The sequence below is a fragment of the Mesoplodon densirostris genome, chromosome 12, assembly GCF_025265405.1.
Source record: "Mesoplodon densirostris isolate mMesDen1 chromosome 12, mMesDen1 primary haplotype, whole genome shotgun sequence".
NCBI lineage: Eukaryota > Metazoa > Chordata > Mammalia > Artiodactyla > Ziphiidae > Mesoplodon > Mesoplodon densirostris.
In genome coordinates this window covers 65312495-65330431 of record NC_082672.1, presented here as the reverse complement: position 1 = coordinate 65330431, position 17937 = coordinate 65312495, and the positions used below count along the sequence as shown (strand labels likewise).

At 40.1% G+C, this 17937-nt stretch overlaps 1 pseudogene; it reads left to right on the top strand.

The window, feature by feature from the left end:
• The window catches only part of LOC132499860 (pyrroline-5-carboxylate reductase 3-like), a 46935-nt pseudogene extending 31680 nt beyond the window's left edge, over positions 1–15255 (top strand).
• The last annotated feature ends 2682 nt before the right edge of the window (positions 15256–17937 follow it).

Sequence of the window (17937 nt, the reverse complement as noted above, 5' to 3'; positions counted from 1 at the left end):
GCAAAACAGTTCATCTGTACCGTTTTTCTAGATTCCACATATCTGAGTTAATATACGGTATTTGTTTTTCTCTTTCTGACTTACTTCACTCTGTATGACAGTCTCTAGATCCATCCACATCTCCACAAATGACCCAAGTTCGTTCCTTTTTATGGCCGAGTAATGTATGTACCACATCTTCTTTATCCATTCGCCTGTCAATGGGCATTTGGGTTGCTTCCATGACCTGGCTATTGTAAATAGTGCTGCAATGAACACTGGGGTGCATGTGTCTTTTTTGAAATATGGTGTCTCTGGGTATATGCCCAGTAGTGGGATTGCTGGGTCATATGGTAATTCTGTTTTTAGTTTTTTAAGGAACCTCCATACTGTTCTCCATAGTGGCTGTATCAATTTACATTCCCACAAACAGTGCAAGCGGATTCCCTTTTCTCCACACCCTCTCCAACATTTGTTGTTTGTAGATTTTCTGATGATGCCCATTCTAATTGGTGTGCGGTGATATGTCATTGTAGATTTGATTTGCATTTCTCTAATAATTAGTGATGCTGAGCAGCTTTTCATGTACTTTGTGGCCATCTGTATGCCTTCTTTGGAGAAATGTCTATTTAGGTCTTCTGCCCATTTTTTGATTGGATTGTTATTGTTTTTAATAGTGAGTTGCTTGAGTTGTTCATATATTTTGAAAATTAATCCTTAGTCCATTGATTCATTTGCAAATATTTTCTCCCATTCTGAGGGTTGTCTTTTTGTCTTGTTTGTAGTTTCCTTTGCTGTGCAAAAGCTTTTAAGTTTCATTAGGTCCCATTTGTTTATGTTTTTATTTCCATTACTCTAGGAGGTGGGTCCAAAAAGACTTTGCTGTGATTTATGTCAAAGAGTGTTCTTCCTATGTTTTCCTCTAAGAGTTTTATAGTATCTGGTCTTACATTTGGTCTTTAAGCCATTTTGAGTTTATTTTTGTGTATGGTGTTAGGGAGTGTTCTAATTTCATTCTTTTACATATAGCTGTCCAGTTTTCCCAGCATCACTTATTGAAGAGACTGTCTTTTCTCCATTGTATATCCTTGCCTCCTTTGTCATAGATTAGTTGACCATAGATGTGTGGGTTTATCTCTGGGCTTTCTATTCTGTTCCACTGATCTATATTTCTGTTTTTGTGTTAGTACTGTATTGTCTTGATGACTGTAGCTTTGTAGTACAGTCTGAAGTCAGGGAGTCTGATTCCTCCGGCTACATTTTTTTTCCCTCAAGACTGTTTTGGCTATTCGGGGTCTTTTGTGTCTCCACATAAATTTTAAGACTTTCTAGTTCTTTAAAAAAAATGCCACCGGTAATTTGATAGGGATTGCACTGAATCGGTAGATGGCTTTGGGTAGTATAATCATTCTCACAATATTGATACTTCCAATCCAAGAATATGGTATATCTCTCCATCTGTTTATGTCATCTTTGATTTCTTTCATCAGTGTCTTACAGTTTTCTGACTACAGGTCTTTTACCTCCTTTGGTAGGTTTATTCCTTGGAATTTTATTCTTTTTGTTTCAATGGTGAATGGGATTGTTTCCTTAATTTCTCCTTCTGATCTTCAGTTGTAAGTGTGTAGGAATGCAGGAGATTTCTGTGCATGAATTTTGTATCCTGCAACTTTTCCAAATTCATTGATTAGCTCTTGCAGTTTTCTGGTGGCACCTTTAGGATTCTCTATGTATAGTATCATGTCATCTGCAAACAGTGACACTTTTACTTCTTCTTTTCCAATTTGGATTCCTTTTATTTCTTTTTCTTCTCTGATTGCTGTGGCTAGGACTTCCAAAACTATGTTGAATAACAGTGGCGAGAGTGGACATCTTTGTCTTATTCCTGATCTTAGTGGAAATGCTTTCAGTTTTTCACCATTGAGAATGATGTTTGCTGTGAGTTTGGCTTTTATGATATTGAGGTAGGAACGCTGTATGCCCACTTTCTGGAGAGTTTTTATCATAAATTGGCATTGAATTTTCTCAAAAGCTTTTTCTGCATCTATTGAGATGATCATATGGTTTTTATTCTTCAATTTGTTAATATGGTGTATCACATTGATTGATTTGCATACATTGAAGAATCCTTGAATCCCTGGAATAAATCCTACTCGACCATGGTGTATGATCCTTTTAATGTGTTGTTGGATTCTGTTTGCTAGTATTTTGTTGAGGATTTTTGCATCTATATTCATCAGTGATATTGATCTGTAATTTTCTTTTTTTGTATTATCTCTGTCTGGTTTTGGTATCAGGGTGATGGTGGTCTTGTAGAATGTGTTTGGGAGTATTCCTTCCTCTGCAATTTTTTGGAAGATTTTGAGGATAGGTGTTAGCTCTTTGCTAAATGTTTGATAGAATTCACCTGCGAAGCCATCTGTTCCTGGACTTTTGTTTGTTGGAAGATTTTTAATCACAGTTTCAATTTCAGTGCTTGTGATTGGTCTGTTCATATTTTCTATTTCTTTCTGGTTCAGTCTCAGAAGGTCGTGCTTATCTAAGAATCTGTCCATTTCTTACAGGTTGTCCATTTTATTGGTATAGAGTTGCTTGTAGTAGTCTCTTATGATGCTTTTTATTTCTGCAGTGTCCATTGTAACTTCTCCTTTTTCATTTCTAATTTTATTGATTTGAGTCCTCTCCCTCATTTTCTTGATGAGTCTGGCTAAAGGTTTATCAATTTTGTTTATCTTCTCAAAGAACCAGCTTTTAGTTTTACTGATCTTTGCTATTGTTTTATTTCTATTTCATTTATTTCTGTCTGATCTTTATGATTTCTTTCCTTCTAGTAAGTTTCAGTTTTGTTTGTTCTTTTTTCTCTAGTTCCTTTAGGTATAAGATTAGATTCTTTTTTGAGATTTTTCTTGTTTCTTGAGATAAGATTGTATTGCTATAAACTTCCTTCTTAGAACTGCTTTTCCTGCATCCCATAAGTTTTGGATCAATGTTTTTTCATTGTCATTTGTCTCTAGGTACTTTCTGATTTCCTCTTTGATTTCTTCAGTGATCTCTTGGTTATTTAGTAATGTATTGTTTAGCCTCCATGTGTCTGTGTTTTTTACGTTTTTTCCCCTGTAATTGATTTCTAATCTCATAGTGTTGTGGTTGTAAAACATGCTTGATATGATTTCAGTTTTCTTAAATTTACCAAGGCTTGATTTGTGACCCAAGATGTGATCTATCTTGGAGAATGTTCCATGCGCACTTCAGAAGAATGTGTAATCTGCTGTTTTGGGATGGAATTTCCTATAAATATCAATTAAATCTTTCTGGTCTATTGTGTCATTTAAAGCTTGTGTTTCCTTATTAATTTTCTGTCTGGATGATCTATCCATCACTGTAAGTGGGGTATTAATGTCCCCCCCCCCTATTATTGTGTTACTGTTGAATTTCTCTTTTACAGAGGTTAGCAGTTGCCTTATGTATTGAGGTGTTCCTATGTTGGGTGCACATATATTTATAATTGTTATATCTTCTGCTTGGATTGATCCCTTGATCATTATGTAGTGTCCTTCTTTGTCTCTTGTAATAGTCTTTATTTTAAGGTATATTTTGTCTGATATTAGAATGCTACTCCAGCTTTCTTTTGATTTCCCTTTGCATTCCATCCCCTCACTTTGTCTGTATGTGTTCCTAGGTTTGAAGTGGGTCTCTTGTAGACAGCATATATATGGGTCTTGTTTTTGTATCCATTCAGCAAGCCTGTGACTTTTGGTTGCAGCATTTAATCCATTCATGTTTAAGATAATTATCAATATGTATGTATTACCATTTTCTTAATTGTTATGGGTTTGTTTTTGTAGGTCCTTCTCTTCTCTTGTGTTTCCCACTTAGAGAAGTTCCTTAGCATTTGTTGTAGAGCTGGTATGGTGGTGCTGAATTCTATTAGTTTTTGCTTGACTTTAAAGCTTTTGATTTCTCCATGGAATCTGAATGAGATCCTTGCCAGGTAGAGTAATCTTGGTTGTAGGTTCTTCCCTTTCATCACTTTAAATATATCATGCCACTCCCTTCTGGCTTGTAGAGTTACTGCTGAGAAATCAGCTGTTAACCTTATGGGAGTTCCCTTGTATAATATTTGTTGTTTTTCCCTGTTGTTTTCAATAATTTGTCTTTGTCTTTAATTTTTGTCAATTTGATTACTATGCATCTCAGTGTGTTTCTCCTGTATGGGACTCTCCGCGCTTCCTGGACTTGGGTGGCTATTTCCTTTCCCATGTTAGGGAAGTTTCCGACTATAATTTCTACAAATTTTTTTCTCGGGTCGTTTATCTCTCTCTTCTCCTTCTGGGACCCCTATAATGCAAATGTTTTTGTGTTTAATATTGTCCCAGAGGTCTCCTAGGCTGTCTTCATTTCTTTTCATTCTTATTCCTTTATTCTCTTCCACAGCAGTGGATTCCACCATTCTGTCTTCCAGGTCACTTATCCGTTCTTCTGCCTCAGTTACTGTTATTGATTCCTTCTAGTGTATTTTTCATTTCAGTTATTGTGTTATTCATCTCTGTTTGTTCTTTAATTCTTCTAGATCTTGGTTAAACATTTCTTGCATCTTCTCGATCTTTGCCTCCATTCTTTTTCCAAGGTCCTGGATCATCTTCACTAACAATATTTTGAATTCATTTTCAGGAAGGTTGCCTATCTCCACTTCATTTAGTTGTTTTTCTGGAGTTTTGTATTGTTCCTTCATCTGGTACATAGTCCTCTGCCTTTTCATTTTGTCTATCTTTCTGTGAATGTAGTTTTTGTTGCACAGGCTGCAGAATGGTAGTTCGTATTGCTTCTGTTGTCTGCCCTCTGGTGGATCTAGTGCTTAGCTTTTTGACTCAGGTTTTCAGCAATGAAGGTCCATCTACCCTGTCTCCTGCTGTATCGGTCACCTTTTTTTCACCATCATTTTCGCAGAACCATTTACTTTATTCTGGTCATAAACTTTTTGGTGTACTTATTTTGATTTTCATAGGATGGTGTTCAGGGTTATCAGAAGCAATGCCTTTTACCCATCAGGATGCAGGAGACTATCAGAATAAAAAGCATTCATTTCCTGTTTGCTTGCCTTTCCATCCTCTGAAGGTTTTCTGGCTGAAATTCTTGTAGTAGCACTACACTATTTTTCAGAGCCCATTTCCCCTTTATGCCAGTGTAATTTATAAGCTCAGCTTAGTTCCACTGTCTTTTCAGGATAATAAATGTTTTAAGAAAAGCATGGTAATTCTAGCATAGTGTATAATTCTGCAAAATATTCTCTCATGAACCCCTGTGTCATTTACACTGGCCATATCTGGCATTCTTCATCATGAGATTTCATGTCCAAGAAAATGAGATTGCTATTAGTACAAATAGAAATATAACTGTGATTCACAATTATATCAAATATACAGAGCCATTCTTTCTACTTTTTACATAATTTGTTTGTTTTTTAATTCATTTCCTGATGCTATCACCTTCCTAGTTTACATTTTTTCATATTGGCAATGTAGCAGATGCTAAAGCAGGAGATGCCAGCCTCCCTGGTCCCTGACCCAGAGTCCCATTATAAATATTGGAAGACACTATAGGCCAAAATGTGATCAAACCTTTGGGTTTAGTAAACTGTAAGAGCAAAATCATCCAAGCACTTATTTTAAGTGAAGTACAATAGAAAATGTTTGATTAACTAGCAATTGTATAGTCATAAATTTATTATTAAAGTATTTCTAAGGGTTATAATAAATAAAACATATTTAAGAATATGTATATTTATTTATTTTATTGAAAACAATCATCACTCAAATGTTTTTACCATTTAAAATTTCAAGATAATGGACTAAACATATAATAAAATTTCTGCTTTCCCATTGTAGCTATAGAAATATTAGAAAATATACATTAAAACTAATAAATGCATTAATGTCAAAAACACAACAGAAGAAATTGAGGGCTTCCCTGGTGGTGCAGTGGTTGAGAGTCTGCCTACTGATGCAGGGGACATGGGTTCGTGCCCTGGTCCGGGAGGATCCCACATGCCATGGAGCAGCTGGGCCCGTGAGCCGTGGCCGCTGAGCCTGTGCATCCGGAGCCTGTGCTCCACAATGGGAGAGGCCACAACAGTGAGAGACCAGCATACCACAAAAAAAAAGAAAGAAAGAAAGAAATTGAGACGTGGAGGTCTGCTTAAATATGGTGGAGGAGTAAGACGTGGAGACCACCTTCCTTCCCACAAATACATCAAAAATACATCTACATGTGGAACAACTCCTACAGAACACCTACTGAACACTAGAAGAAGACCTCACACATCCCAAAAGGCAAGAAACTCCCCATGTACCTGGATAGGGCAAAAGAGAAAAGGAAAAACAGAGACAAAATAATAGGGATGGGACCTGCACCTCTGGGAGGGAGCTGTGAAGGAGGAAAATTTTCCATTACTAGGACGCTCCTTCACTAGTGGAGACAAGTGGTGGGGGGGGCGGGGAATCTTCAGAGCCACAGAGGAGAGTGCAGCAACAGAGGTGCAGAGGGCAAAGTGGAGAGATTCCTGCACAAAGGATTGGTGCCGATCCGCACTCACCAGCCTGCCAAGGCGGGTGGGGGCTGGGAGCTGAGGCTTAGGCTTCAGAGGTCAGACCCCAGGGAGAGGGCTGGGGCTGGCTGCGTGAACACAGCCTGAAGGGGGCTAGTGCACCACAGCTAGCCAGGACGAGTCCGGAGAAAAGTCTGGAACTGCCTAAGAGGCAAGGGACCATTGTTTTGAGGTGTGTGAGGAGAGGGGATTCAGAGCACTGCCTAAGTGAGCTCCAGAGATGGGCACGAGCCACGGCTATCAGCATGGACACCAAGACAGGGATGAAATGCTAAGGCTGCTGCTTCAGCCACCAAGAAACCTATGTGCAAGCCCAGGTCACTATCCACACCTCCCCTCGCGGGAGCCTGTGCAGCCCACCACTGGAACAACTTCCCTGGGAGAACACACGGCATGCCTCAGGCTGTTACAATGTCATGCTGGCCTCTGGCACCGCAGACTCGCCCCGCATTCCATAGCCCTCCATCCCCCGGCCTGAGAGAGCCAGAGTCCCCCAGTCAGCTGCTACTTTAATCCTGTCCTTTCTGGGCGGGGAACAGCGCTCTCAGGTGACCTACTCGCAGAGGTACAGCCAAATCCAAAGCTGAACCCTAGGAGCTGTGCAAACAAAGAAGAGAAAGGGAAATCTCTCCCAGCAGCCTCAGGAGCAGCAGATTAAATCTCAACAATCACCTTGATGTATCCTGCATCTGTGGAATACCTAAGTAGACAACAAATCATCCCAAAATGAGGCACTGGACTTTGGGAGCAACTATGGACTTGGGGTTGGCATTCTGGATCTAATTTGTCTCTAGGTTTATGTTTATTTTTGTTTAGCATTTACAGCTCATCACTGGTAGATGTGTTTATTGATTTGGTTGCTCTCTTCCTTTTATATATATATATTTTTTTCCTCCTTTTTCTCGTTCTGTGACTGTGTCTGTGTATGCTTCTTTGTGTGATTTTGACTGTATACTTTTGCTTTTACCATATGTCCTGGGGTTCTGTCTGTCCATTTTTTTGTTATCATTAGTGGATTTGTTTTTTGGTTTGGTTGTTCTCTTCTTTCTTTCTGTTTTTTTTTGCGGTATGTGGGCCTCTCACTGTTGTGACCTCTCCCGTCGTGGAGCACACGCTCCGGACGTGTAGGCTCAGCGGCATTGGCTCACGGGCCCAGTTGCTCCACAGCACGTGGGATCTTCCCAGACCAGGGCATGAACCCGTGTCCCCTGCATCAGCAGGCAGACTCTCAACCACTGCACTACCAGGGAAGCCCTCTTTCTTTTATTTATTACTTTTTTATTTTTAATAATTTTCTTTACTATTTTATTATTTTCTTCCTTCCTTCCTTCTTCCCTCCCTCCCTCTAACCCTTCCTTTCTTTCTTTCTTTTTTTCCCTTTTCTTCAGAGCTGAGTGGCTGACAACGTCTGTTCAGGCTTCAGTCCTGAGTCTCTGACGTGGGAGAGCCGAGTTCAGGACACTCGTCCACCAGAGACCTCCTGGCCCCACGTAATATCAAATGGCAAAAGCTCTCACAGAGATCTCCATCTCACTGCTAAGACCCAGTTCCACTCAACAACCAGCAAGCTGCAGTGCTGGACACCCTATGCCAAACAACTAGCAAGAAAGGAGCACAATCCCATGCATTAGCAAAGAGACTGCCTAAAATCATAATAAGTTCACAGACACCCGAAAACACACCACCAGACGTGGCCCTGCCCACCAAAAAGACAAGCTACAATCTCATCCACCAGGACACAGGCAGCAGTCCCCTCCACCAGGAAGCCTACACAACCCACTGAACCAACCTTAGCCACTGCCGGCAGACACCAAAAACAATGGGAACTATGAACATGCAGCCTTTGAAAAGGAGACCCCAAACACAGTAAGTTAAGCAAGATGAGAAGACAGAGAAATAGACAGCAGATGAAGGAGCAACGTAAAACCCAACCAAACCAAACACATGAAGAGGAAATAGGCAGCCTACCTATGCAGAGTAATGATACAATGCAGAGTAATGATAGTAAAGATGATCCAAAATCTTGGAAATAGAATGGCAAACACACAAGAAATTTTTAACAAGGATCTAAAAGAATTAAAGACCAAACAAACCATGATGAACAACACAATAAAAGAAAGTTAAAATTGTCTAGAAGGAATCAATAACAGAATAACTGAGGCAAAAGAACCGATAAGGGACCTGGAAGATAAAATAGTGTAAATTACTACCAGAGAGCAGAATAAAGAAAATAGAATGAAAAGAATTGAGGACAGTTTCAGAGACCTCTGGGACAACATTAAACACACCAACATTCGAATTTTAGGGGTCCCAGAAGAAGAAGAGAAAAAAAAAAAGGGACTGAGAAAATATTTGAAGAGATTATAGTTGAAAACTTCCCTAACATGGGAAAGGGAATAGTCAATCAAGTCCAGAAAGCACAGAGTCCCATACCAGATAAATCCAAGGAGAAACAGGACAAGACACATATTAAACAAACTATCAAAAATTAAATACAAAGGAAAAATATTAAAGCCAGCAAGGGAAAAGCAACAAATAACACACAAGGGAATCCCCATAAGGTTAAAAGCTGATCTTTCAGCAGAAACTCTGTAAGCCAGAAAGAATTGGCAGGACATATTTAAAGTGATGAAAGGGAAGAACCTACAACCAAGATTACTCTACTAGCAAGGATCTCATTCAGATTCGACAGAGAAATTAAAACCTTTACAGACAGGCCAAAGCTAAGAGAATTCAGTACCACCAATCCAGCTTTACAACAAATGCTAAAGGAACTTATCTAGGCAGGAAACACAAGAAAAGGAAAAGACCTACAACAACAAAAACAAAACATTAAGAAAATGGTAATAGGGACATACATACCTATAACTACCTTAAATTTAAATGAATTAAATGCTCCAACCTAAAGACATAGACTGGCTGAATGGATACAAAAACAAAACCCATACATATGCTGTCTACAAGAGACCCACTTCAGACATCGGGACACATACAGACTGAAAGTGAGGGGATGGAAAAAGATACTCCAAATGGAAATCAAAATAAAGCTGGTGTAGCAATACTCATGTCAGACAAAAAAGACTTTAAAATAAAGACTATTACAAGAGACAAAGAAGGACACTATACAATGATCAAGGGATCAATCCAAGAAAATGTAACAATTGTAAATACGCACCCAAAATAGGAGCACCTCAATACATAAGGCAAATGCTAACAACCATAAAAGGGGAAATCGAGAGTAACACAATAATAATGGGGGACTTTAACACCCCACTTTCACCAATAGACAGATCATCCAAAATGAAAATAAATAAGGAAACAAGCTTTAAATGACAGATTAAATAAGATGAACTTAATTGATATTTATAGGACGTCTCACCCAAAAACAACAGCATACACTTTCTTCTCAAGTGCTCATGTAATATTCTCCAGGATAGATCATATACTGGGTCACAAATCAAGGCTTGGTAGATTTAAAACAACTGAAATCATATCAAGTACCTTTTCTGAACACAACACTATGGGACTAGATATAAATTACAGGGAAAAAAAATTTTAAATACAAACACATGGAGGCTAAACAGTACACTACTAAATAACCAAGAGATCACTGAAGAAATCAAAGAGGAAATAAAAGAATACCTAGCAACAAATGACAATGAAAACATGATGACACAAAACCTATGGGATGCAGCAAAGCCGTTCTAAGAGGGAAGTTTCTAGCAATAAAATCCTACCTCAAGAAATAAGAAACATCTCAAATAAACAACCTAACCTTACACCTAAAGTAACTAGAGAAAGAACAAACAAAACCCAAAGTTAGCAGAAGGAAAGAAATCAGAAAGATCAGATCAGAAATAAACAAAAAAGAAATGAGGAAACAATAGCAAAGATCAATAAAATCAAAAGCTGCTTCTTTGAGAAGATAAACAAAATTGATAAACCATTAGCCAGACTCATCAAGAAAAAAAGGGAGAAGATTCAAATCAATAGAATTCGAAATGAAAAAGGAGAAGTAACAACTGACACTGCCGAAATACCAAGGATCATGAGATATTACTACAAGGAACTATATGCCAATAGAATGGACAACCTGGAAGAAATGGACAAATTCTCAGAAAAGCACAATCTTCCAAGAGTGAACCAGGAAGAAATAGAAAATATAAACAGACCAATCACAAGCACTGAAATCGAAACTGTGATTAAAAATCTTCCAACAAACAAAAGCCCAGGACCAGATGGCTTCACAGGTGAATTCTATCAAACATTTAGAGAAGAGCTAACACTTATACTTCTCAAGCACTTCCAAATTATAGCAGAGGGAGGAACACTCCAAACTCATTCTATGAGGCCAATATCACCCAGATACCAAAACCAGACCAAGATATAACAAAAAAAACAAAACTCCACGCCAATATCATTGATGAACATAGATGCAAAAATCCTCAATAAAATACTAGCAAGCAGAATCCAACAGCACATGAAAGGGATTACAAACCATGAACCAGTGGGGTTTATCCAAGGAATGCAAGGATTCTTCAATATATGCAAATCAATCAATATGATACACCATATTAACAAATTGAAGGAGTAAAACCGTATGATCATCTCAATAGATGCAGGAAAAGCTTTCAACAAAATTCAACACCCATTTATGATCAAAACTCTCAGAGAGTAGGCATAGAGGGAATTACCTCAACATAATAAAGGCCATATATGACAAACCCACAGCCAACATCGTTTTCAATGGTGAAAAACTGGAAACATTTCTTCTAAGATCAGGAACAAGAGAAGGTTGCCCACTCTCACCACTATTATTCAACATAGTTTTGGAAGTTTTAGCCACAGAAATCAGAGAAGAAAAAGAAATAAAAGGAATCCAAATCGGAAAAGAAGTAAAGCTGTCACTGTCTGCAGATGACATGCTACCAGAAAACTAAAGGCCTCAGATCCTAAAGATGCTACTAGAAAACTACTAGAGCTAATCAATGAATTTGGTAAAGTAGCAGGATACAAAATTAATGCACAGAAATTTCTTGCATTCTTATACACTAGTGCTGAAAAATCTGAAAGACAAATTAAGGAAACACTCCCATTTATCACTGCAACAAAAAGAATAAAATACCTAGAAATAAACCTACCAAAGGAGACAAAAGACCTGTATGCAGAAAACTATAAGACACTGATGAAAGAAATTAAAGATGATACAAACATATGGAGAGACATACCATGTTCTTGGATTGGAGGAATCAACATTGTGAAAATGACTATGTTACCCAAAGCAATCTACAGATTCAATGCAATCCCTATCAAACTACAAATGGCATTTTTCACAGAACTAGAACAAAAATTTTCACAATTTGTATGGGAACACAAAAGACCCTGAATAGCCAAAGCAATCTTGAGAAGGAAAAATGGGGCTGGAGGAATCATGCTCTGTGACTTCAGACTATATTACACAGCTACAGTAATCAAGACAGTATGGTACTGGCACAGAAACAGAAATATAGATCAATGGAACAGGATAGAAAGCCCAGAGATAAACCCATGCACATATGGTCACCTTATGCTTGATAAAGGAGGCAAGAATATACAATGGAGAAAAGACAGCCTCTTCAATAAGTGGTGTTGGGAAAACTGGACAGCTACATGTAAAAGAATGAAATTAGAACACTCCCTAACACCATATACGAAAATAAACTCAAAATTGATCAAAGACCTAAATGTAAGGCCAGACACTATAAAACTCTTAGAGGAAAACATAGGCAGAACACTCTATGACATAATAGAGTATGTCATAATAAAAATACTATTAGAAACTGAGAAAAAAAAATTGAGATGTGCCTAAAAGAATGAAGGAGAAGGAAAGCCACAATGGGAAGCCAAGATTAGAAGTATAAGCCAGTCATCATCAGAAAATCTACAAACAATAAATGCTGGAGAGGGTGTGGAGAAAAGGGAACACTCTTGCACTGCTGGTGGGAATGTGAATTGGTACAGCCACTATGGAGAACAGTATGGAGGTTCCTTTAAAAACTAAAAATAGAACTACCATATGACCCAGCAATCCCACTACTGGGCATATATATCCTGGGAAAACCATAATTCAAAAAGAGTCATGTACCACAATGTTCATTGCAGCACTATTTATAATAGTCAGGACATGGAAGCAACCTAAGTGTCCATCGACAGATGAATAGATAAAGAAGATGTGGCACATATATAGAATGGAATATTACTCATCCATATAAAGAAACAAAATTGAGTTATTTGTAATGAGGTGGATGGACCTAGAATCTGTCATACAGAGTGAAGTAAGTCAGAAAGAGAAAAACAAATACCGTATGCTACCACATACATATGGAATCTTAAAAAAAAAAAAAAGGTTCTGATGGACCTTGAGGCAGGACAGGAATAAATACACAGATGTAGAGAATGGACTTGTGGACACGGGGAGGGGGAAGCGTAAGCTGGGACAAAGTGAGACAGTGGCATGGGCATATATACACTAACAAATGTAAAACCAATAGCTAGTCGGAAACAGCCGCATTGCACAGGGATATCTGCTCGGTGCTTTGTGACAACCTATAGGGGTGGGATAGGGAGGATGGGAGGGAGACGCAAGAGGGAGGGGATATGGGGATATATTTATATGTATAGCTGATTCACTTTGTTATAAAGCAGAAACTAACACACCATTGTAAAGCAATTATATTCCAATAAAGATGTTAAAAAAAATTAAGAAATAAAAATATTAGAAACTGAAAAAAAAAATTGAGACATGCCTTAAAGAATGAAGGAGAAGGAAAACCATAATTGTAAGCCAAGATTAGAAGTATAAGCCAGTCATCCTCAGAAAATGTGCAAACAACAAATGCTGGAGAGGGTGTGGAGAAAAGGGAACACTCTTGCACTGTTGGTGAGAATGTAAATTGATACAGCCACTGTAGAGAACAGTATGGAGGCTCCTTAAGAAACTAAAAATAGAACTACCATATGCCCCAGCAATTCCACTGCTGGGCATATACCCAAAGAAACCATAATTCAAAAAGACACATGCACCCCAATGTTCACTGCAGCACTATTTACAACAGCCAGGTCATGGAAGCAACCTAAATGCCCACTGACAGACAAATGGATAAGGAAGATGTGGTGCATATATACAATGGAATATTACTCAGTCATAAACAGGAACGAAATTGGGTCATTTGTAGAGACGTGGATGGATCTACAGACTGTCATACAGATTGAAGCAAGTCAGAAAGAGAAAACCAAATATTATATATTAACTCATATATGTGGAATCTAGAAAACCAGTACAGATGAACTGGTCTGCAAGGCAGAAATAGAGACACAGATGTACAGAACAAACATATGGACACAAAGGGGGAAAGTGGCGGCGGGTGTGTGTGTGTGTGTGATGAACTGGGAGATTGGGATTGACATATATACACTAATATGCATAAAATAGATAACCAATAAGAACCTGTTGTATAAAAAAATAAAATAAAATTCAAATTTAAAAAAAAAGTATAAGCCAGAAAGCAAAACCTAGGAAAATATCAGGGCATTATTTCATAGAAGATAAACACACCATCAGAAATATTTACAAAAACAAAAGTACATAAAAGAAAGAATTTGACTCCCACTAAAAAGTTACTAGAAAATCATAAAAAGACATTCAAATAATCATTATAAATATCACAGAGATAAAGTGGTCACACGAAAGGAGAACAGTCATGAATATAAACCTCTTAGAGGTTTTGGGAAAGACACTATTGAATAAAGTCAAATAGATGGCATGAAAAGCAAAAGAGACCCTCGAAGAATGAATGGACGACGCTGAACCGAGGATTTTTTATAAGAAGTCAGCACTTATAATGAGAGAATAAGAGAAACGCACGACAGATGCTAAGTTTCCAAATCCTTCTAAAAGGGGATATAGAACGTGAAGATGTAGGTAAGAACACAGAAGAGACAAAACCTGATGAAATAACTGACTAGAATTTCTCAGAACTCACCATTCAGATCAGATATTGAAGACTCTTGGACTGGGCGCAGTGGTGGCGGAGGAGTCCGGTCCCGCGGCGCCTGGCTTCCTCGCCGTGGGCCACACGGCAGGGGCCTCATCCGAGCAGGAAAAGCCGAGGCTCAGCACACGCTGACCAGCACGCAGACTGACAGGAACCTCAGCCGCTTCCCAGCCCCTGGCTTCCAGAACACCCATTCCAGCCGGGAGGTGCTGCAGAGCTGCTCTCTTTGCCACCAACCCGACATCCTGCCAGCCGGCCTGGCGGACGTGGCTCCCGTGGTCACCGCGAGCACAGCCTGATGTCCATGGCCGCCGGGGTCTCTCGGAGCACCTGGAGGAGCTGCTGCCCCAGACCCTGCGAGTGCTGCCGGGGAGGGCTCGTCCAACCTGCCCTGAGTAGCCTAGGAGGGGGCCGTGGTGGGGAGGCAAGGCCGCCACTCCAGGAGCTACAAGCCCCGGCTCCTGCGGACCCTAATGGAGGCCTGCGGGCCGGGGGAGGAGGTGCCCCAAGGCCCCGTGTACGTCCACACCCGCCTCCGGAGCAGCGGCGTGGTCTCTGTGTGCCCCTCCTGAGGCCTTGGCCGAAGGTGCCATTAAGCTGGGCATGCCCAGTGGCCTGGCCCACTGCCTTACTGCTTAGACCCCTGGGGGGCAGCCAAGATGCTTCTGCAGAAGGGGCAGCAAACGGCTCAGCTGCGGATTCATGTGCGCACGCTGTGCCGCACCGCCATCCACGGGCTCGACGTGCCGGAGCAAGGCAGGGCGAGCAGCAGGAAGAAGAGCGCAGGCGCTGGGCGTGTGCCACGGCTCCCAAGTACCGCCCCCTCTCCTCCTCCCTCCCTAGCGCCTTCCGGAGGCCTCAGGTTCCCTGCAGCCTGCAGACCTGTGGAGGAGCTGCTTGAGGTCTGGGGGGATGGGTGGAGGACGGGTCCTGGCCAGCGGGGAACACAGCTGGATGTGAGCCCCCTCCACAGACTCTAAGCTCCTGGTAAATGGCAGGTGGAGCTGGTCCTGACGACCCTTCCCTTGGTCAAGAGTCCTGGAGGGTCCCCTCGCCTGGCATCCGACTGACTGCAGGATTTGGTTCTTTAGCATGCCCATGAAGGTACAAACAGACCAGGAAAGCCAGGAACTTGGGGCCCTAAACAGGAACTTGGGTGGGGGCAGGCTTCCTGCAGCCCAGGGCACATAGGGGCCTCCCTATCCTACGCAGGACCGAGTGCTGGAGACCCATCCTTCCACTCACCAGCTGTGAGGCTCGAGGCAGTGCAATCTCCCTTCTGTCAAAGGGCTGACGCACCTGTGCAGCAACCTCCCACCCACTCCCTGCGCACCTGCAGCTCTGTGCTGCCCTCCCTGGTGGTCTGCCCGCTACCCACCCACCCAGCCCTGAGCCCCCGCCCCCATTCCAGCCTTCATCAATCAGCTGGCCCTCAGCCAGCCACTGTTTGTCTGACCCTGGCCCTTGTTAGAAGGGTCAGCCCAAGTCCATTTCTGCACCTGCTTTTTTTTACTTTTGAAATGGCAATAAAGATGCTGTCCTATTAAAAAAATTAAAAAATAAAAACAAAGATTCTAGGTATAGACTTACACAAGAGACATACTTAAAGGGGCAAAAACCGCCAGTCAAATACTAATCAAAAGAAAGTTGATATAATAATATAATATTAGAAAAAAATAAAATGCAAAGTGAACAATCATTGAAAGAAATAAGAAGGATATCTCATTTTGATCAAAGGAACAATTCAGAAGAATATAAAGCAATTAATTAGATTATGCATCATCAATATGACTTTAAAACTTATAAGAAAAAAGATAGTAATACAAGCAGAAATCGGCAAATCTACGCTCATGAGGAAAGGTTTCACACACTTCTCTCAGAAACCAAGTGAACGAATGGAACACCTCCTAAAAATAGGATACTGAAGAGTTGAACAACAAAGCAATAGCATTATAGAATTCTGCACTCAACAAAAAGAAAGAGCAGGCTATTTTCAAGTACCTGTAGAGCATACAAAAAAATGATGATATATTGCCTTAATGACAGTTCAACAAATACAAACAACTAATGGGACACATTCTCTGACCATAACAGAAGACAATTGGAAATTTACAACAGAAATATAGCCAAGAAACAAACAAATCACACTTCCCTAATTAGGTAATTTTGAAGATTAAATCACAACAGAAATAACAGAAAAGTGACAAAAATTGCACTAGATATGAAAAACTTGTACATTCCAATTCAAACAACTCACAGAGGGAAATGTATAGTCTTCTTTCACTTCCTCAACACCTCCATTTACTGTAGACCATTATTTATCCAAGCCTCAATTTGCTTATCACAAAATTGTGTTAGGGCTGCCTCCATGGGCACTTGTCTAGATATTAAGCCTTCAGTAATTGTGAATGCATTTTGGATAGACTTCATGCATTTAAACAGTACTGTGTTTCCCAGGAGACTGTCAACTGTGCATGTATTTAGGTGCCTTGAAGCCCCCCTCAATCAGCCCTTTTGGAGCTTCAGAGAAAAGAAACTGTGGCCACCTTATCACCCTGAATTAATTTTCTAGGGCTGCTGTAACAAATGACCACAAACTGGTTGGCTTAAAGCAAAAGAAGATAATTGTCCACCATTCTGGATGTTCAAAGTCTGAAATCAAGGTTTTAAGAGGTCTCTTTCCCCCTGAAGACTCTAGAGGAGAATCCTCTCTAGCCCTTCCTGCTTCTGTTGTCTCTAGGCATCCCATGGCTTATGGCTGCATCACTCCAGTTGGCCTCCATCTTCACATAACCTTCTCTCTGTGTGTCTCATATATGGACACTTGTCATTGGATTTAGGGCCCACCCATATAGTCCAGCATGAGCTCATCTCCAGATCCTTAATTACATTTGCTAAAACTCTTTTCCCAATAAGGTAATATATGTAGGTGCCAGGAGTTAGGACATGAGAATATCTTTTTGAAGGTCATTATTCAACCCACTGTACACCCTTATATGACTCTCATTATCAACACCTTCCTTTAATTCTTTAATTTTTGAGTTCCAACCACAATCATTTTTGTTGAATTATGGAAAAAAAAAACAAAATTGACTGAATTCCAGCATATGAAGGTAAATTGTGAAAATATGTCATTCCTTGCATCCAGCCAACTACCTTAACAGGGTATCGGTCTAGTTCAGTCACACAGTGCACAGTCCTTTAATTATTGTACAATTTCTGGCCCATCTGATTCAGAAATACTCTCTGATTTCTTGCAAAAGAACCAAAGTGGTAAATTTAGCCCATGAACTGTGAACCAAATGAGAGTTGTCATTTAGT